This window comes from Nomascus leucogenys, chromosome 8 (genome assembly GCF_006542625.1).
Source record: "Nomascus leucogenys isolate Asia chromosome 8, Asia_NLE_v1, whole genome shotgun sequence".
NCBI lineage: Eukaryota > Metazoa > Chordata > Mammalia > Primates > Hylobatidae > Nomascus > Nomascus leucogenys.
Genome location: NC_044388.1, coordinates 53,808,118 through 53,829,599, shown reverse-complemented (window position 1 = coordinate 53,829,599; position 21,482 = coordinate 53,808,118). Strand labels below are relative to the sequence as shown.

The 21,482-nt window shown below is 41.8% G+C and overlaps 1 protein-coding gene and 1 long non-coding RNA gene across 2 annotated transcripts in view; one reads left to right on the top strand and one right to left on the bottom strand.

Moving 5' to 3' along the window:
* FARS2 (phenylalanyl-tRNA synthetase 2, mitochondrial) overlaps nucleotides 1-21,482 on the bottom strand; it is a 512,610-nt gene that overhangs the window by 296,090 nt on the left and 195,038 nt on the right. The gene's annotated exons all lie outside the window — the stretch shown is intronic.
* On the top strand, nucleotides 7,931-13,501 carry LOC105740293. The gene is made up of 3 exons (XR_001116336.2): nucleotides 7,931-8,111; nucleotides 8,977-9,049; nucleotides 13,211-13,501. It is a non-coding gene; the product is annotated as an uncharacterized LOC105740293 (long non-coding RNA).

Sequence of the window (21,482 nt, the reverse complement as noted above, 5' to 3'; positions counted from 1 at the left end):
AAAAATTTCTGAAAAAAATTCTTTTTTTCAAAAAAAGTATGGCTATGAAGAGGTCTTTATAAGTTAAAATTGAATAAATAAAAAAGCTAATGATGCTTACATTAAAAAAAAACTACCAATGAATGGACTTTTAATGCCCCCATTTATTGAAAGAAAAAAGATATCTCCTAGTGCTTATCAAATAATTTCTGACAAATACCAAAGGTTACAGGACTGGTTTTCACAAGAGTACTTAGAGTGACATGGCTATAGAAGGTAACACTGGGTTGAGAATTAAGAGGTGTGTCCATCAGTGTTAATGGGGATGAAACAGACAAATGGGAAGACCAGGGGGTCTTTAAAAAGTCAGAACAGAAAATCGATTGGAGATGTAGTCTGAAGCAAGGTGCTAAGCTGGTCTAGTTTTAGTTAGAAGCCAATGAGCAAAATAGCAAGTAAACTATAATACGCAGATAAGACTAGTATAGTGTCCAGACTAAGTTAACTTTAAACTAGTATTAACATAAAATGAAGAAACAAAAAGTATACACATCACCAACCAAGGTTAGCACCTTGCTAACCGTGCTCTCAGAATTCTCATTGTTTTTACTTTTTCAAATGATGTAGGCTTAACAGACAGTTGTTGAAGATGAAGAGCACTAGTTCAGTTTGCATCCTAATACAACTACACAAAAATTAACTATTAAAAGCAGATTTTTTTCTCCTCTTTTTGCTTTTAAATAGATTTGACTAGTACTTGAGATTAAAATGGACTTTTCCAAGGATGTTCCACGTATCTATTCCTTTCAAGAGGACTGTATTTAAAATGCCTCCAAGAAATGAAAATCTCCTCAGTCAATTTCAAAACTCTAACATACTCTTCATAACTCAGTTCAAGCTTCCGCACTCTCCAGCAGCTAGAGGGTCTTCGTTATATCTAATCTAAGGCCCCCATGCTGCTGCCTGCGTGACTCTTCTAGTTGTTCTCTTCAAGGACACTTGAAAAGATAATTCATCCTCTTTGTAGAAAGATGTTCATTTTGTTATTTTCATGTTGTGATTTCATGAGTAAGTTGTTGACCTCTCCAAGGAGGCCAATTTCTTTATTTTCTTTTTCTTTTCTTTTCTTTTTTCTCTCCCCTCCCCTCCCTTCCTCTCCCCTCCCCTCCCCTCCCCTCTCCTCTCCTCTCCTTTCTTTCTTTCTGAACTCTATAAGAGATACTTTTCTCTGGTTTGCGGTTTGAAAATTTTCATGTATTATAAAAAGGTAAGGAATGCTGGCCTGCTGCTGATTTCACAGTTATAGGAAAACACTATATGTGGTCCCAGTACTATAAGAGCTTATAAATGAAAGAGGAAAATAGGTATCTAATAGGTTGAGGAAAACCTAAACACTACTAAGGAATGTTCTCATCCCTGGCAATTGAGTAAAGGTAAGGAGAGTGTTCAAAACAGAGAAGGGAAAAAGTGACAAAGCAATCTTATAGGTTCAGCAAGGCCTGACTCGGGAGCAGCTCTTTCTCCCCCAACATATCCCCAATAGTGAAGAAGACCTGGAATAAGCTAGAAGACAGCCCAAGATTCCCAATGACTCCACCCAGACTGCTCTGATGGACTTGGAGGACACTGGCCCGAGGGCCAGTCAAGGTCAGGATTGTCCATTGTGGGAGTGTGAAGCCTGCACATATGGTGGAACCAGCTGCTGATCAAGCCAGCTGCTCTGCTGAGTCACAGCCTGTTCCTCAAACTCAGCTGGGTGGCAACACAAGAAACTCTTTCTGTCTATCCAAAATGTAATGCTGGCCCCTTAACAGGGACTAACTTTCCTTTGCATTTCTAGGAAACAGCACACAGCAGGTGTTCAATAAATGCTGCTTAGAAATGAATAAACTGGTTAATAAAAAAATAAGACGGAGAAGTGCAACCAAATGTACATACTTAAGTCCAGAGGTGGAATCGTGGTCCACTCCACAGCACCTGCCATGAATCCCGACACTAGAACAACCCCTTATGAAACCTCCTGTGCCTGAAGTTATTAGCACGACTACATTACCTTAGTAGAGACTCTTCCATTCCTTCACTTTAACAAGGCCTTTCCCAACTGGCTATTACGGGGGGAAGGGGAGAGAGGAAATCAGTAATGTAAACCAAAAGGAAAATGAAAGAAATGCAGGGTTGAAACATGCTGTTAAGGGACTAACTATGCAGAATCCACCAAGCAGTTTTCATGCACAAGGCAACAGAAAAATGGCATGTGCTCTGTGCTTTAATCCCAGTTTTTTTTTTTTTAAGAAAACAAATCTGCTCATAATGCTGTTGATATATTTATGCCACAGGCATAAGAAATGAAACCTACAGATAATTTGTATTATTAAAGTTTTAACACACCTATTGTTGTTGAAAATTTTTCCTATGATAGTTTCAGTACAGGCATAATAACATAACCATGCTCTTTCTCTTTCTTTCTTTTCCTTACAAAGACAAGGCCACAAAACAAATGCCCTAAACTGAAAAAAGGAATTTTACTGTTAGTTTTTTTACAGATGACAAGAAAGTCGGCCCATGCAACGGATGAAAGTAGATCCACACCAAGGTACACAATGTGAGGTTTCAGAACCCACAAGGACAAAGAAAAGGTTCCTGGAAACCTTCTAGAACTAATAAACAACTTTAGCAAAGCCACAGGATACAAGATCGTCATATGAAAATCAATCATATTGTATGTACTAGGAATAAACAATCTGAAAATGAAATTTAAAAAGCAGTCCCATTCACAATATCGTTAAGAAGAATAAAATACTTAGAAATAAATTTCATTAAATAAGTGCAAGACTTGTACTCTAAAAACTATAAAACACTGCTGAAAGGAATTAAAGACGATCAAGTCAGAGGCCCAGGGTCTGGCCTCCAGCTTTCGTAAATAGTTACCGGAACACAGCTCATTGTCCACACTACTTTCTCACCACAATAGCAGAGTTGAGTAGCTGTGGCAGAGACTGCAGGGCTTATGAAAATAATTCTTCACTACCTAGCCCTTTCAGAAAAAAGTTTGCCAAGCTCTGATATAAATATAAATTCCATCCTAACTCAATACTATTGAGATGGCGATTTTCTCTAAATGATCTAAAGATTCGATGAAATTCCTATCAAAATTCCAACAGACATTTTTGTGAGATTGACAAAATTGGTATTCTAATACAAAGGCAGTAGAATAGCCAGAAGAATTTTGAGAAAAGAACAGTTTGAGAACTTAACACTAACCAATTTTAAATAGATTCTAAAGCTTCAATAGTCAAGACTGCACAGTACTATATACAGACTTTCAACAAAGATACCAAGGCAATTCAATGGGGAAGCACTAATTTTCTCAACAAATGGTTCTAAACAAATGGATATACACATTCAAAAAGATGAATTTAGAACCTTTCCTTATGTCATATACAAAATTTACATCAAAATGGAAAATATACCACAATGCAGGAGATAAAATAATAAACTTCTAGAAGAAAATATATGGGAGAATCTATGTGACTCGGGTTAGTCAAATTGTTCTTAGGTACAACACAAAAATCATAATCCATAAAAAAAGGATGAATTAGATTTCATTAAAATTTAAAATTTCAAAAGATACCACTAAGAAAATAAAAAGACAAGCCACAGACCAGAAGAAAATATAAGCAATCACACATATAATAAAGATCTTATATCTAGAATATGTAAAGAACTCTTACAACTGAATAATAAGACAATCCAATTAAAAATGGGCACAATATTTGAATAGGCATTTAATCAGAAAATATATACAAATGGCTACTAAGCATATGAAAAGATGCTTAACATGATTATTCAAGAGGAAAATGTAAAGTAAAACTAATGAGATACAAACTCGCTGGGACGACTATTTTCAAGAAGTCAGATAATACAAAGTGTTGGTGAAGATGTAGAGAAACTAGAACCCTCACATATTGCTCATGTACAGTCACTTTAGAAAAAGTTCAGCAGTTTCTTTAAAAGTCAATCATAAGCTTACCATACAACCCAGCAATTCTACTCCTGGGTGCCTACCCCAAAGAAATGAAATCATATGGCCACATAAAGACCTGTATGTGACTGTTTATAGCATCTTTATTCATTACAGACAAAAACTGTAAAGGATGTAAATGCCCACTGACTGGTAAATGGATAAATAAAATGTGTACAATACCATTCAACAATAGTAAAGAACAAACTACTGAGACATGCTAACAAGATGAACCGCAAACACTATGCTAAGTGAAAAAAGCCATATGCCAAAGACTAGATATTGTATGATTCCATTTACCAAAAATGTCAAGAAAAGACAAATCTATAGAGACAGAAAGTAGAATAGTGGATCGCGCCACTGCACTCCTGTCTGGGCAACAGCAGTGAGACCCTCTCTCAAAAAAAGGAAGTAGAACAGGTGGCTGCCTGGGGCTGGGAGTCAGGACTGGCTGCACATGGGCATGAGGAAACTTTTTGGGGTTGATTGTGATGGTGGCTGGAAAACTCTATAAATTTACTAAATAATCCTTGAATAATTACCTAAAGTTTTCCTCAATAAGGTATTAAAAAAATTTTAAGTCCCAGGGAGAAAAACTGGCTACAAATAAATGATCAGAAATTAAAATGTCTGGGCCAGGCGTGGTGGCTCATGGCTGTAATCTCCGCACTTTGGGAGGCCAAGGTGGGTGGATCATCTGAGCTCAGGTATTCAAGACCAGCCTAGGCAAGGTAGTGAAACTCTGTCTCTATTAAAAATACAAAAAATTAGCCAGGCGTGGTGGTGCATGCCAGTAGTCCCAGCTACTCGGGAGGCTGAGGTGGGAGGATTGCTTGAGCCTGGGAGGCAAAGGTTCCAGTGAGCTGGGATTGCGACACTGCATTCCAACTTAAATGACAGAGTGATGCCGTGACTCAAAACAAACAAACAAAAAAAGACATTAAAATGTCTCAGTCCATCAAAACAAGCCCATAAACACACACACACACACACACACACACAGCTCTGGTGTAGTGTGCACGGTGGAATGGCACTCAGCATTCATTTCCATTCCCACCTGCCTTTCTGTACTACAGAACCTACAAAGTTAAACACCACATTTCCTGGCCTTCCTGGAGTTCCTTGAGTAAAGGAACTCCTATAACTGTTCCTTCCTGCAACTGAGTTCCTTGAGTAATTTCGGTTTCTCCAATTAGATGTACTCAAGTAAGACTTGAGAAGTGAAGGTGGAGGCCATCGTTCTGCAGCTTGGCTCTTTCTCCTGGCCGGCATGTAGAGGGCTACTGGATTGTTCTAGAAGTACTTCAGTAGTCAGTCACCAGCTTCATGGGTATCAAGAGGCAGTAGCTGCAATGTAAGGTTCTGATCCTTGGACTGCAGCTACAGCAGAATGTTCTTGAAGTGAATAGTCACAGAGGCGGCCTCCTGACTCCCTCCCATCCTAATGTGGCAGATAAAGCAACACCCCCGGCAGGCCAGGGCAGCTGTGTGGTTCTGGGGCATTGCTGGAAACCTAGTCTCAAGCCCACTCCTCCAGCCTTTCCAATAATTTAGAAAGCACCTAATCTCTCTTTTAAATCTCTTTCTGTTTAAAATAGCTAGTGTGGTTTCTGGCCCTCCAACTGAACCCCTGAAAAACATAATACACAGGAAGACACAGGAAACAGTACACCTATATGATAAAAGAACAGCCTGCCTAGGCAGGGGCAGGTCAGAGGTTCTGGGACAGACATCTCCAAAAGATCAAACAAAAAGAGCAATGTATGTGAATGTATTGAGAGTCAGTACAGGCAATTTGTAGAGAGTGTGCGTTTGCATTACTGAAAAGCATACAGAAAACTAAGCAGACAAAAAAAGACTGAAGAAAAAGTTATGTGAAAGAGAAAAGGTAATTACAGTTTACTAAATATTTTACCTGTGGATTGCATCAGTCAAAATAACCTAATACAGAGCACCGATCTATCCCAAAACATGCTCTAACTGCAGAGAAGTTGGACGAATGAAAAGGCTGCCATTTGGTTGGTTTGGGGTTACGGTAGGGAAGACATGGCTAAGTCCTCATATTTCACATTGCATGGTCAAAGGAGAATATTTAAAACGGAAAGAAATCAAGGAGCAGAAATATGAACATGTTACTTAGAGATACAGAGAACGATTCCAAAGACTCAGATGTCAAAAGAGTTGAAACTGGAAGCCTCTAGGGAGGAAGAAATAGGAAGGTGGAGGGAGTCAGGGAAGAGGGAAAGGCGTATAGGAGACCGCTGGGGCTTGGTACTAAACCTTGCAGAATGATTTGACTCCTTAAGCTAGAAAGTGAGTAAACTTTAATAGAAAGAAGTCTTTCTTTAAAAGAGTAAAGAAAGAGGAACAGGCAGTGACATGGAGTCTCTGCATCATTCTAAGGCCAAAGTGCTGTGGTCAAAATGATGTCCCTCCCGCTCTGGGCACACCAACATGGGCAGCAGGCAACCGGAGCACATTCCACCACCGCCCACAAAGGTGGCTGGGTCACTGTGAGCCAAGAGCACAAAAGAGAAAAGGAAAGAAGTTCCCACAAAAGTGGAGCCAGAGTAATATAAGAAAATCACATCAAAAAGCCATCCCAGTATACTACAGTCAAAAAAAAATCATAAATTGCTTTTTAGAGATAAAAGATCTGAAAAAAAAGTTTGAAGCACCATTAACAACAATCTCTGTCCAAAAGAGTTGTGAAAATACCAACATTTTGAGCTAAAGGTTAATTAGATTGCCTAAATTCAAATTTGTTTCTGATGTATCCAAGAGTTTCCATTTCTAGAAATATATTAAACTAATTTGTTTTTCTTGGAAGTAATGCAGTTCCAAGAAACGGATTATTAGACTGCTCTCAGAGGAATCATGTTTCCCTCCATGCCCGCCACATGGACCAGTGTCACCAGTTCTGTTGAACATTATGAGACAATGTTAAAGTTTCACAAAGCAACACATCAAGTGGAAACAAATCCATTTCGTCAAATTAATATATTTCATGCTTTAATTTTAATGGAATGCATCTGAGAGAACAAAAGAATAAAAATTACTACCACCATCCTTGTTAAAATGTATCTTCAGGGTACAATGGCACCATTTATACAGGCATGGATGGCCCTTCTCACCACAACAGACAAATTTGCACTTGCCTGAGCAAAATTTCATTCTTCCTGCAATTAAATTGCTACCAGCATGTTTGTGAACACTGTAAACCTGCCCATGTTGATTCTTGAAATGAAAAATATCAAGGGAAATAAAGAATCCTTTACTCCCTGCCATTCTTAGGAATAAGAAACAGACATTTTGATGAGGTAGAGGAAACAATAAACATGTCCTTATTTAGCAGGCTTCTGCTTGGAAGTGCCAGTCTCAATACTATCCACGTGTACGAGGTGGATTATATAACTGCTCAGGGCTGATGGGCCTGATCTCTATGTGGGAAACAAGATCCTGATTTTATGCTCTTAATAATTCACTATTATTAGCAGTTATGGGGGAGGTGGATCTGAGTCACCTCCTGCTCTTCCCATTTGTGAATTCATGTTTGACTACAGAGGCCCTTACTCTGGCTGGCCAAGGGACTAGACAGCAGTCCCCTTCTAGGGCTCCAGTGCTCCTCAGCCCTGGCAGGAAGGCCAGCTTTGCCAACCCAGGATTCTTGCATCCCTAGACCTGGGAGGGCCTCAGGTGTTTCAGACACAGGTACAGCCGGCTCTTGCACAAACCCCTTTTCTGCCAAGCCAGGACTGCATTTCCAGTCATGGGCAGGCTTTGCTTCAAATGATTACATAGGACTAAACCTAGACAGACCTGAGGAGCAGAAGGCAGAGTCAGGCCAAACCAGAGCCAAGGGGAAGGGAGCCAAGGGGACTTGGCCGTGGGAGCAGACGCACAAGCTGCGCCCTGGAGCTGATCGAGTCCCTTGCAGGAGAGGGCTGGGCAGAGGAACCACGACGGCCATGCGGAAGCCACACAAGAGCGATCCAATGTCTCATCTCCGCCCTCAGTCATGGCCTCCGCTGATGCCAAAGTAAACCCATTCAGCTTCAGGAGGTTTTCAGCAAACAAAGCATAATGTGTATGACAGATCTGTGTGTGACAGGTAGGAAATTCTCCTGAGTGGAGAGATCTGGAAGCTTTCTAATATTACAATGTTCTTGTATTGCTGAATTTCTCTCTGGATTTGTAGCCTTGGTTGACACATCAGCTTGTGAGTTACTTATTTTTCTTTGACTCAGTTTCCCCTGAGAGAAACAGAAATAAAAACCCTATGTTTATTTCCACCTCTCAAATTCAACTATCCAGGAACTAAATTCTGTTTATTTCAGGCTATTAAATATTCATGGAGTCCAAGAACCAGGTGCTTTAGGAGATTAAAAAATAAATAAAACCCAGGCCCTGCTATCAAAGAGCTCAGACCTAGAAAGTTTAAAAATATTCTAAAATAACCATGCCAAAAGGTAAAATGTGGCAAATATCACAGGAGATTATGATAACAGTCTGCTCAACAATTTCAGGGGATCTGGTATGTGACAGGCATTGTGATAGGCACGGAAAACAAGATCAAAAACGTTGGCCAGCCCTTCCCCCGCAGCTGTGGATGGTGCAGCAGGGACTGAGAGATTCAGGGAGGAAGAAATAATCTCTGATCCTAGTGGCCGAGAATTGGATGGGTGGGTGCTGGCAAGCTCTGATGGCACTGCCATTCAATACCCATGCCCCCTGGCCATAGGGTTGGGAGGTGGGGGTGGTGGAGGATGTTGGCAGGCAGAGACAGTGAGTCAGCTTCTGAACTGTGAACACACAACACAATGGCCTGCAGATGAGACAGGGTGCACCCCATGTGCTGGAGACGCCGGGCTGCCAGCTTGCCCACTGACTTGGACATATGTAGGGGAAAGGGAGGAGGGTGGCTCGGGGCCTGGCTGGACAAGCAAGTGTTTGTACTTTTGTCTTGCACACGGTAGAGGATCAGGGGCCATTTGAAATGACACACCTGGAAGCTAAATCCAACAGCAGGGGGGACCCTTACCAAGGCAGGTAAGTGGGCTACCCTCGGCCTCCCTTTCCCTGCTGTTGTTTTGGTAGCTGGACAGGGCTAGGGACAGGAATATCCTTTCCTCCTGTGGACCGTTCGGGGGGCCATGAGCAATGCCCTGGGGGAGCCATTTTCAGCAGCCAAGGTAAGATGGAGCCTCATTTTTCAATCTTTTCAATCCTGCCTGCTAATGACCCTGCCCATCTCTCTCTTTTTTTTTTTTTTCTTTTTTGAGATGGAGTCTCACTCTGTCGCCCAGGCTGGAGTGCAACAACGCTATCTCGGCTCACTGCAACCTCCGCCTCCCAGGTTCAAGCGATTCTCCTGCCTCAGCCTCCTGAGGCTGGGCTTACAGGCGCGCACCACCATGCCTGGCTAATTTTTTGTGCTTTTAGTAGAGATGGGGTTTCACCACGTTGACCAGGCTGGTCTCAAACTCCTGACCTCGTGATCTGCCTGCCTCAGCCTCCCAAAGTGTTGGGATTACAGGCGTGAGCCACCGTGCCTGGCCAACCCTGCCCATCTCTTTACTCAACATATTCTCCAGCCACAGCCTTTAATCACACAGAACCTTTCATAAATTGGGACTAAATAGTAAGCCCTTCAAATGCTGCGTGAATGCAAGCTGTAGGAGGACAAGAACACTGCTTTGTTTGCACTCTGCTGTATCTCAAGCACCTGGGAGAGTACCTGGCACATAGTAGGCATACAATAAATATTTGTTTATTTTTTTGCTTTTTGGTTTTTTTGAGACAGGGTCTTGCTCTGTGACCCAGGCTGGAATGGAGTGGCACAATCACAGCTCACTGCAGCCTCGACCTCCGGGCTTAAGCAATCCTCCTGCCTCAGCCCTCCAAGCAGCTGAAATACAGATGCACGCTACCGTGCCTGGCTAATTTTTGTAATTTTGGAGAGACTGGGTTTCACCACGTTTCCCTGGCTGGTCTTGTACTCCTGGGCTCAAGCAATTTGCTTGACGTGGCCTCCCACAGTACTGGGATTACAGGCATAAGCCACCGTGCCCAGCCTTGTTTGTTAGGTGAACAAATGAAGCCTGATGCATGGAGGGAGTATAAACTGAGATAATAAATAATCTTAAATACCATTTCTAATAGTTTCCTTTTATAGATGAGAAATTGAGGCTCAGAGACGTCAAAGGGTTCCTCTAGGGCAAACAGTCAGCCAGGCAGTAATCAGCTAGTTAAAAAACTATTGTCCAGGCCTCCTGATGCTGAGTATAAAGCTCTTTCTACTATCCTACATTACTTCTGTTTTTTGCATTTTCAATGACCTATAATTAAGAGCAATGAAATTAGAAAGCAGCAGTTTATAGATCTCCAAAGAATTTTATTCTAAAGATGTTTAGAACCTCCATGACACAGAATATTAAGGTAATAAAAACAAATTAGAAGTAGGATAGGGGAAACAAGCTGATTTCAGGTCAATGAAATGAAAGCAACACTCTCTCTCTGTGCATTTACAACGCTGCTGCTTAGAATTTCTGAGATTACCTCCATTACTCTGCTTTGAAATTGCTCAGTAAACTACATCAGACATTACTCCACTAACACTCTCACAATCTGGCCTTCCCTGCTGGTTCCCTGGAGACTAACACATACCCAAGCTTCAAAAATTTTCCCTTGGCAATAAAAGTGTATATATTTTGAAAGGCAATAAAATACAGGCTTGTGTCATCTTTGGAGGGGCTTTTTGGAATCTTCTGCAAAGATTTAAAAATCAAAAAGCTGCTTGGTAACCATCTGCAGGGTAAGAAACAAATGAGCAATAAACAAGACGGTTTTGAATGAAAACCGGAAAAGGAAATCTCCTCACAATGACATCAAAATCAAGTACACGTGACCACCCGCTCTGTGCCAGGTATCGTGCTAGATGCTGGTGGGTCAGCAGTCTACGACCAACAAGGTCCTTGCCCTCAGGGCACTTGCAGTCTTGGGAAGGGGAAACTAGAATCAATGACATTAAATAAAGACATAATCACAATTGGTTTACTACAGTGGTGATGCCTGCTGTGAAGGAGATATGCAGGTGCTACTGGAGTGGGTCACAGGGTCATCAGATGTGCCCAGGCAGTCCCAGCAAAGGAAGGGAGAACCAAAAGGCTTGCTCAGCTGGAATGACGGTGAAGGCGGGTCCACATGGTCAGAGAGCTGGTCAGAGCAAAGCAGAGTAGGCACTGCCTCGGAGGACACATTCACGGACTTGGACCTTTACCCTCAGAGCAATGAGAATCCAAAGATTATACAGAGATTATCAGGACCGAGAGTTAACTGTTAAAAGATTATTCCTTAAAAAACAAGGCCAGGCTCAGTGGCTCACGCCTGCAATCCCAGCACTCTGAGAGGCTGAGGTGGGTGGGTCACGAGGTCAGGAGATTGAGACCATCCTGGCTAACACGGTGAAACCCCATATCTACTAAAAATACAAAAAATTAGCGGGGCATGGTCGCATGTACCTGTCGCATGCATCCCAGCTACTCTGGGGGAGGCTGAGGCAGGAGAATCGCTTGAACCTGGGAGATGGAGGTTGCAGTGAGCCAAGATCACGCCACTGCACTCCAGCCTGGGCGACAGAGCGAGACTCCATCTCTAAATAAATAAATTTTAAAAAACAAGTGTTGACATTTTCAGAACAGTACAAGCAGTTTGAAATAAGCAAATGTAAATTAGGATGTAAGGATTATTTGACAACATTCACAAGCGACAGCAGAAAGGTATGTCCATGGGTCTAAAAAAAAAAAAAACAATGGAGGGAGAACTTAGTAACCCCAAATGGCACTGATAAAATTACTAGGCATACTGCTTTGAAAAAAACAAACAAACCAGGGACATGATGTTTCTAAAGATTGTACTAAAATTCAAGATTTGTCAAAATAATCAATTTTTTAATTTAGTGTATAAGCTAAACAATAATAATAATAATATTGATGCTATTATTAAAAGAAAAAGCATCCCTCCTTGTTAAACCTCCCTCGGCTCCTCCAGCCCACACTGGTCTTGTCATCTTTTGAATTCACAGACCCCACCTGATGTCTAAGCAGGTACATAGCAGTAAATCAGGCAAGGCTCCGTGGGCTCTCCTGTACGGTTTCTCATTATTCAACTCTTGCATTTAACATACTTTCCATGTGTTTATGCCTAGACTACCCACTGGAACTGTGAGCTCCTTCAAAAATTCCTACATACCTTGGTACCATCTGGGGCACCTGGCAACCTGCCACACACACAACAGCTACAAGTATTGACTCACCAATAGAACGATTGGTGTAAAAGAGAAAAAACAGGGTTTTGGAAATAATTTGCAGATTTGGATTCTAGAGATCTTTCACAATTAACTTCATCATATGTTAAACAGAGCAAATCAAATCCTATTATACTAGTAAGAAGAGACTAAGGAATGTCAGAAAGCTCATTTTGAAATTCAATTGTTTGGAACACATTCCGCCTCACAGATGAGGGGAAATTTTTTCTCAGCTTTCTCTGTCAAGAATATTGTGCTTTCTCTGAAAAAGAATGAGCATGTTTTTATCTTGCAGACACTGTAGATAGTATTAATTTATTATGTTTCCCTCCTTCCTTTTACCATTAGGCAGCTGAAATCCAAATCTATGCTTTTTTGTGGCAACTGAGAGAAATGTATATTTCTTCGTGCAACCTTACCCTAGCTCTGTTATTTTCATATTCTTATTTTCCCTTTACCTTTTGCCCCTTGGTTTTTGTTTTCTCCAGATGTATCTGTATCTACAGATGTCACTATCTCATATCCTTTATAGAACTATGTTGCAGTTAAATTCGTAAATAAATTGAATAGTTGAACGAAGGATGCTTTAGTGCTCCACAATTTACTATGCTGTGCAACCTTTGGTAGTGAAGTTTTTCAGACCTACACAGAACAGTTTCCACTCCCATCCCGTACCCCCACTTTCGCCCACCGCACACCCTGCAAAACATCTAGTGATATGATTAGGCAGGCTTCAGGTGCCTGTCTTCAACTTTTCCACTTCCCTTAGCCCTTCATAGCATCCATTTTATCCGCTGATCACTGGGTCCTGTCAGTTCTACTTGCCCAGGTCTCCAGAATCTATTTCCCCCCTTGAATTTCTACTGCTACAGCTATACTTCACAGGCTCAAAGCTTCTCTCCCAGGTATGACGCTCCTGCTCGGTCTCACTGCCTCCCATCTCTGCTCCATCCCATCTATCTTCCAGTCCGTAAGTGAAGGTTTTGTGCCAAAATGCATTCACCCATCCAAACATTCAATAAATATCTACTAAGTACCCACTAAAGGTTAGGTGTGCGTGAAGCCCTGGTGACAAAGAAATAAAGAGACCCGGCCTCTTTCCTTAAACAGCTAGTGAATTGTGCAAACCATGGCACGGTTTGAAAAATGAGCATGAGGACTGCCTAGGGTCCCTTTGGGAAATGCTCAACAGAGTGCGCATGGCACATTCAAGAGCTCCTTGGAGCATGGAGTACCCACAGGCAAGAGTGGGAGAGAAAGCGAGGAGGCAGGCAAAGGCCAGGGCAGGAAGGCCCCAAAAGGCCATGTGGACCTCACCACGTGATTTCTGTTTAGAAACTTTCAATGATGCCCCATTCCAAACCCTTAAGTATGGCCTCTGTGCGTCCCGGTGTAGCCCCCAAGCTACATTTCTGATCCGTTCTCAACTCCTAGTACTGTGCTACACCCACCTACACCTCACTCCTCAAAGACTCCAAGTAAACTCATGCTCTTAGCCTGATTCAAATAATTCCCTTAGGCCACTCTGGACCCCAAACCATCTCCTCCACATCTCGGCCTGCTGAAACCGGACTTACCGTTTCTTCAGTATAATAGTGCAGCCACTAACCAATAGGAATTAAGCACGGTCCTACCTTCAAGGAGGTTAGACTCTTGTGGAAGAAAAGGATAAGTTTAGTAACTATCGTGTAACTATAAAAGACATGGTGATGATATGTGACAGGTGTTTCCAAAAAATAATCACTTCATTGCAATAACAATACAATGGGAAATGAGTTGTTGGATTTTGCAAGGAATGTTTCAAGAATAAAAGCATTTAAACTGATCCTTGCCAGTTAAATACGGTCCAACCAATCACAACAGACACTAATACCAGCTGATTGTTACCTTTCCATCTCTTGCTGTACCTCATTAACAGCAGAATCTCAAAAAATGCCTGTTGAATAAACCATACATATGCATAATAAACTCCAAAAGAAAGTATTAATTATGTAGAGTATCATCCTTGATGTTACTTCTCTTCATTCTAACAAAAATCTAGAGAGGATTTTATATTAGCCTTATGCCAATGAGACTGATGTCCCCAATGTCCCCTGTAACCTCAGACATGGGTTACATGAGGACCTTAGTGATAAAAAGTCTCCACTGGCTATTTCTCCATTAATTATGGAAATGAGCAGTGAGCCCCAGCTCCCCAATTCTTATGACAGTTCAAGAACCATCACCTTGACATACTTGAGAATTAAATACTCAGCAGAACATGTTTCCTGGAGACAAGAATAATTGAATTTTCATGAAACGTAATGCAATGTTTGTTCATTCTATGTAAACACATACAGATTGCAAGTAAGGCTAGATTAATTCCTTCAAAGCACACTAGATTTCCACAAACCTAATGAAGCTGTCTGAGGTAATAAAGCCTTAGAAGTCAATATTTGAAGCCTTTTTCATTTATTTCCCTATACCTGAAGTGGCAGGATAAAAATAAGATGAAAATATAGGACTTTTATATGTAAATTAATCCCAAAGTAACTTTTCCAGGAAATATACAAAAAGTTCAGAATGAAAGCAAACTATGTGTGCATACATACGGATGAGCAGTGGCCTAGAGAACCCTGAAGTGTTTACAGCACCTCCAATCGTATCTAAAATACTAGATTCCTGTCAGTGGAGCAGGATTTTTCCCAAATCTTCATGAAAGGAAGCTGAGGCAAACAAAGCAGAAAATGAGGGGAGAACCCTGAATACCTTCAGGGAGAATCACGGAAGATTTTCCAGAGAGGCACAGCAATAATGAAAGAGATACCCAAGGCGATGTATCCAGGGATTCCACGTAGGGCAGACTGGAGGAGGGAAACCCTGGAGGCAAGGACACCCCTAAGAAGAGGTTCTCAGAGAAGCCCCTGTGTGCTTCTCTCCTCAACCTTTGAACAGGCTGTTCCTTGTGCCTGGACTAACAGGCAGCACACTACCTCCTGCACGCCAAGGCTGGCTCCCTAACCCTCTGGTTTTTGTATGGCCTACAAGCTAGGAATGAATTTTACTTTTTTAAATGGTTGAAAAACATCAAAAGAAGAATACTATTCATGATGCATGGAAATCAGGGGAAATTTTAAGTATCCATAAATAAGGAGTTATTGGAACCCGGCCACACTTCACCGATGGCCACCGCGACCTTCACACTACAACAGCATTGGGGAGCTGGAGCAGGATACCAAGGCCGGCCCAAACCCAAATGCCTACCACTTGGCCCCTTACCAAACTAGTTTGCCCCTGCAGCCCACATCACACTTCCCCTTCCCCACTCCCTGTTACCACCAACCCTTACTCATTCCTGACATCTCAGAGTAGGAGGCCTTTCTGAAAGCTTCCCCAAGTCACACTAGATGCCACCTCCTACTCTTCCCACAGTGGAATATACTGCTCTCCTCACAGCAGGTGTCAGTACATACTGACATTACACGTTTACCTGACCATATTTCCCACCTGACTGTGAGCTGCAGGAGGGCAGGGGCCATCTGTAGCCTCATACAGTTGACCGTTGAACAACAAAGATTGGAACTACACAGGTTCACTTCTACATGGATTGTTTTTAACCAACTGTGGGTCAAAAATACAGTATTTTGCAGGATGCAAAACCATGTATACAGAGGGCCAACTTTTCATATACACAGGTTCCTCGGGGAACTGCAGGACTTGAGTATGTGCAGATTTTGGTATATTCAGGGGTCCTGGAATCAATCCCACATGTATACCAAGGGATGACCGTATTTTCATCATTAACTGGTACAGCTTGAGTATCTCAAATCTGAAAAACCTGAAATCTTAAATGCTCCAAAATCCAAAACTTTTTGAGGGCCCACATGATGCTCAAAGGAAATGCTCATTGGAACATTTCTGATTTCGAGTTTTCAGATTAAGAATGCTAAATCAGTAAGTATAATGCAAATATTCCAAAACGCCAAATCCAAAACCTAAAACATTTCTTGTCCCAAGCATTTAACATAAGAGATATGCAATCTGTACCACCAGGTATTCAGCAAATATCGAAATGAATGAATGCATGAACAATGAATGAATAAGTCAAATAAAGACCTGAACCACATGAGAACTTTTGCCTTATGCCAATGAATTCTAGTAAATTTAATAGATAAAGGAACCCAGGAGAATGTTTATTTTTCTGAAACCTTATACTTTTTGGCCTTTCTCTTCTTTATGATAATTTTCATATATATATATAATCTTAAGTCTATGAGTTTTCTTTTCTTTTTTTTTTTTTTGAAATGGAGTCTTACTCACTCTGTCAGCTGGGCTGGAGTGCAGTGGCACAGTCTTGGCTCACTGCAACCTCTGCCTCCCAGGTTCAAGCGATTCTCCTGCCTCAGCCTCCCGAGTAGGTGGGGTTGCAGGTGCCCACCAACACACCCAGCTAATTTTTGCATTTTTAGTAAAGACGGGGTTTCACCATGTTGGCCAGTTTGGTCTGGAACTCCTGACCTCAAGTTATCTCCCCGCCTCGGTCTCCCAAAATGCTGGGATTACAGGCATGAGCCACGGCACCCGGCCAGTGACTTTTAACTTCACTGATGAATTCAAAATCTCTTACCGAGCTCTCTTACACTCTCCAGTCTTTCATATGCAACTATCTCCTAGATATTCCTACCTAGATGTCTTATAGACACTTCAGACTTAAGAGTTCGAAAGCTTGGATGCAACCTACATAGCTTCTCTGTCTCCATCTTGTGAAATGGCATCATGAGTCACCAAGGCTAACTTAGCCCCATCCTCCATTTTGCTCACTGCTTACCCTCATTCAATCCACATACCAGATATGACTGCTTCACCCCAGGTCTACTTAATAGGCATGATGTCTATAAGAATTATAAATGCATACACTGTGTGATTTAGCAATTCCACTTCAAGAAATAAATCCTATAGATGTACTCGCATGCAAAATGTGACACATGTACATAGTTATTCACTGAAACATTGTTTTTAATAGCAAAAGAGGGAAACACACAAAATGCCCATCAAGGGAGCACTGATTAAATACATTATGGTTCATACACACAATGCAATACCATGCAGCTGTGAATAGAAATGGGAATGCTTTCTAACATTCAAACATGTCTAAAATATACTGTAAATGAAAAAAAAAACAGTAAAACATGTGTGCTGCTTTTGTTTTTAAGAAGAAAGAAAATAAGAAGAAAGAAAACCATTTGTATTTGCATTAAAAAACTTAAAGGATACAGAAAAACAGGCATGAAAGTGGTGGGAGGGAGAGTGTACACACTCACAGGCACACTCACACCCCAAATAAATGCATGACCTATAAAATAAGTGTATACAATACATGAAGAGGCGGACTCCCTTCTTCCACTCTCTCATCGCCTTCCCTTCCCAAATACGTCTCTACTGGCTGCAATAACAACAGCACGGAGTCCACACTCCTTTAGCTTTGCGTACAAAGCCTCACACTCCAGGCTTCTCTGGATCTACCTCCCACCAGCACTCTCATTGTCCCCTAGGCTACCCCAACCACACTGCCATTCTCTGTCCTCAAATAAACATTCTGGATCTTTCAAAACTCTGTATCTTTGAATGTGCTATCCCATCTGCCTAGAAGGCCCTGCCTTCCTATTGTCCTAGCGAAGGCCTATGCATTCTTCAAGATGAAGGTAAAAGAACATCTCTTCAAGGTAATTCTTCTGGGATAACCTCCCTGATTCTGAAGGCCACTTGCCTCCAAGCATGATAACACATCTGCTTATGGGGCTATTTGTGAGACTGTGTCCCTCATCAAACAATTCAATCCTTGAGGGCAGTTGTGCCTTGTTCATCTTCACTTGCCAAGCACCCACCTTTCTTACAAATGCTACTCAGCCTCCCTACCTTATCCTCAGTAAACATTTGTTTTATCCTCAATAAACTACACAGGTTCACTTCTACATGGATTGTTTTCAACCAAATGTGGGTCAAAAACACAATAAACATTTATTGAGGATAAGGTAGGGACGATGAGTAGCATTTGTACATTTTGCCTTCTTAGGTAGCAAGAGCCTTCACCTAACAGATTGCACTTCTCTGGATAATGTTCTTTAAAAATATCTCCATGATGAGGAAGAGGTTATACTAGTGATTATGATTTAGGCAGCTTAAGGTAGAGAATGGGGGTAAAAAGCATGCTGTGGAATTCACCTACAATTCTCTGGAGGGTGTACCAGTGGCAGAGTATTGCTCAAAGGTTCTGTGTGTCAATTATGCTTAGGAAAGCTACAATCAGAACTAATCTGCTCCTTCAATCCATGACCTTTTCCTCATGCCAAGAAGGTGGTCCCCTTGCACACAAAGCCTGGTGATAACTCTTAAAAGGCACACAATCTGGCCCCCTCTCTGCCCACTGCTACTGCTGCTTCAGCTCCTGCCCTCATCATTTAGAGCCTAGACAATTCGCCTGTCCTCCTTGTCTTTGAACTTGCATTTCTTCCACTCACACTCCACAGTAATGCCAGATTCCCAAATATCAATCTGGTCACATTATTTTCCTACTTTAAATATTTCAATGCCTCACTACTACCAGAAGGATGAGATGTAAGGTCTTTGATTTTGCATTCGTAGCCCTTCTGGAACTGACCCTATGTAGGTTCCAACCTCCTCCACCTAACTAACATGTTTCATGGTGTAATCCAGAGATCCATGCGTCAGTCTTCCCAGACACACAGTGCTGCCTCTCACTCCCTGCATCTCTGCACAAGCAAATGAGTAGCCAACAGCTGGTCATGACACAGCGGGGGAAATGGGTGACTAAGTGAGATGATGGCTATGTTAATTCGTTCCCCTGGAGTAACCATATTACTATATATATATATCTTATAACATCATGTTGCATACCTTAAATATACACAATAAAATGTACTTTAAAAACCTTCTCTTCCCTCAGCCCCTGTCGTCTAAACTATTCAGACTTCATCTGTCAGCTCAAGCGTCACATCCAAGTATGAAGCTTTACACAAGCTCTCAGGGAACCATTTCCTTCTTCAACTGTTACCATAGCACCTTGGACAGAGCAGCTTACCCATCAGCCTCTACCACTGGACTCGAAGTCCCCCAAAGGCAGAAACCACCTCTACATCCATAGCACATGGGTATAGTTCCTACCACACAGATACTTAAAGGTTTGCTTCAGGGATGGAAGAAAAGAGGGAAGGCTGATTCTACTAAATGAAGTATCAAATACATATAATGGAATCTGAGAGCTTTTTTCTTCCTAATGCCTTTGAAGCCCACGAGCCCTCAGTTTCCAGGGCTCCACAGACAAATAATCTAAAATGATAAATGGATGTTCTGAATTACTTATGTTAGTATCAGCTACTTCCCTTTGTATCGAAGGCATGCCTCAAAGTAAATTTTTTTTTTTTTTCTTTGAGATGGAGTCTGGCTCTGTCGCCCAGGCTGGAGTGCGGTGGCACAATTTCAGCTCACTGCAAGCTCCATCTCCCGGGTTCACGGCATTCTCCTGCCTCAGCCTCCCGAGTAGCTGGGACTACCGGTGCCCGCCCCCATGCCCGGCTAATTTTTTTTTATTTCTTTTAGTAGAGATGGGGTTTCACCATGTTAGCCAGGATGGTCTCGATCTCCTGACCTCGTGATGGGCCCGCCTCGGCCTCCCAAAGTGCTGGGATTACAGGTGTGAGCCACCGTGCCTGGCCACAAAATTTTTAAAGAGAATCTTACTGTAGTTTGTCCCTACTTCCCCAGAAAACATTTCTATCAGCCTCCTAGTTTACTGTCAATCCCAGCAGCCAATGGATGGGCATGTCCCCATGTGTCCTTCTTGGGACAGGATCCATAGAAGAAATCTTTTCATGAAGGGATTCTCTGGTCAAAGAAGTCTGGAAAATACTGCACACTCCCTCCCTCAAACAGAGCTACTTCTTCCTAGCTTGGAGACACTCTCCAGTAAAGAAAACTCAAACTTTTTCGGACCATGATTTGCCATACTTAGGTGACTATCAAGTCTTTATTTCTGAGAATCACCCAGTAATATCCAACTCTTGAATTATACCAATTAAGAATCACAATTTTAAAACCTGGCATAAATTTTGCCTACTGACATTACTTCATTTTGTTCATGGACATAACAACATGGCCATTTCATGAAGACACTGCTTCCAGCCTAAAATACAGGAATGAAGCTTGAAAAAACAATGATACAAGAAAAATAACTTAGCAGATTGTGTTTATCCCCACAGTACCATAAATAATTCCTAAACTTCTAAATTGCATTTTTGCAAGGGAGAAAATAAAATTGAGCCATTGAGAGCACATCACTACCTGCCTGCAAAGCTGCAGTGATCCCATGAAGCAAGAGTTTCATAAATAGTTTAAATAAAATCCAATTATATGAGCATCCTCTTTTTCTCTCTCTCTTTTTTTTTAAAGGTCTCTAAGAATTTCTTTAAGAGGAAGAAAAACCCTGATTAACCAACCATATATACCCAAGTCCTGCTGCTACGCAATTTTCCATGTGGTGCTATACAACAAAACACAATCCTCTAGGAGTTTTATTAACATTAAGAATCTCTAGGCTGTTGAAGATTTGAGAGCTAAAACGAAATCTGAAAATTATATAATTTAGGCCCCTCATCCTACAGATGAAGAAACTGAGACCCACAGGACTTGCCCAAGATCTCCAGCCCAGCTGGTGGCCAGGCCTGACTGGAGCCAGGTCTTCACTCTGAGGCCCATGTGTTTCCCACTGCACCATCCTTGGAAACTGGGAATTGTACTGAGCAGCTGAGGGCAGAAGGAGCCATGAGCAAACTTCAAAAATGAGGTCAGTTTCCCCCCTACATTTTACTGTTTCCATGAGCCTGAAGAAAGAATAACGAGCATTGGGATGAGGAGTGGGGGGTCCACACACCCACACAGCCATCCATCTAATTTATACATGGATATTGAGTGTCTTCTATGCGCTAGGCATTGTTCTAGGAACTGGGAATACCGTAGTGATCAAAACCAAAAACATTCCCTGCCCTTATTAAGCTTACATTCCACTGATTCCAGAGTCTTCAACCTGAGACTAACTAAATTCAGACACCTGGCACTAAGATTTTTTTTTCTCTCTTTTTTTTTTTTTTGAGACAGAGTCACGCCTTGTCACCCAGGCTGGAC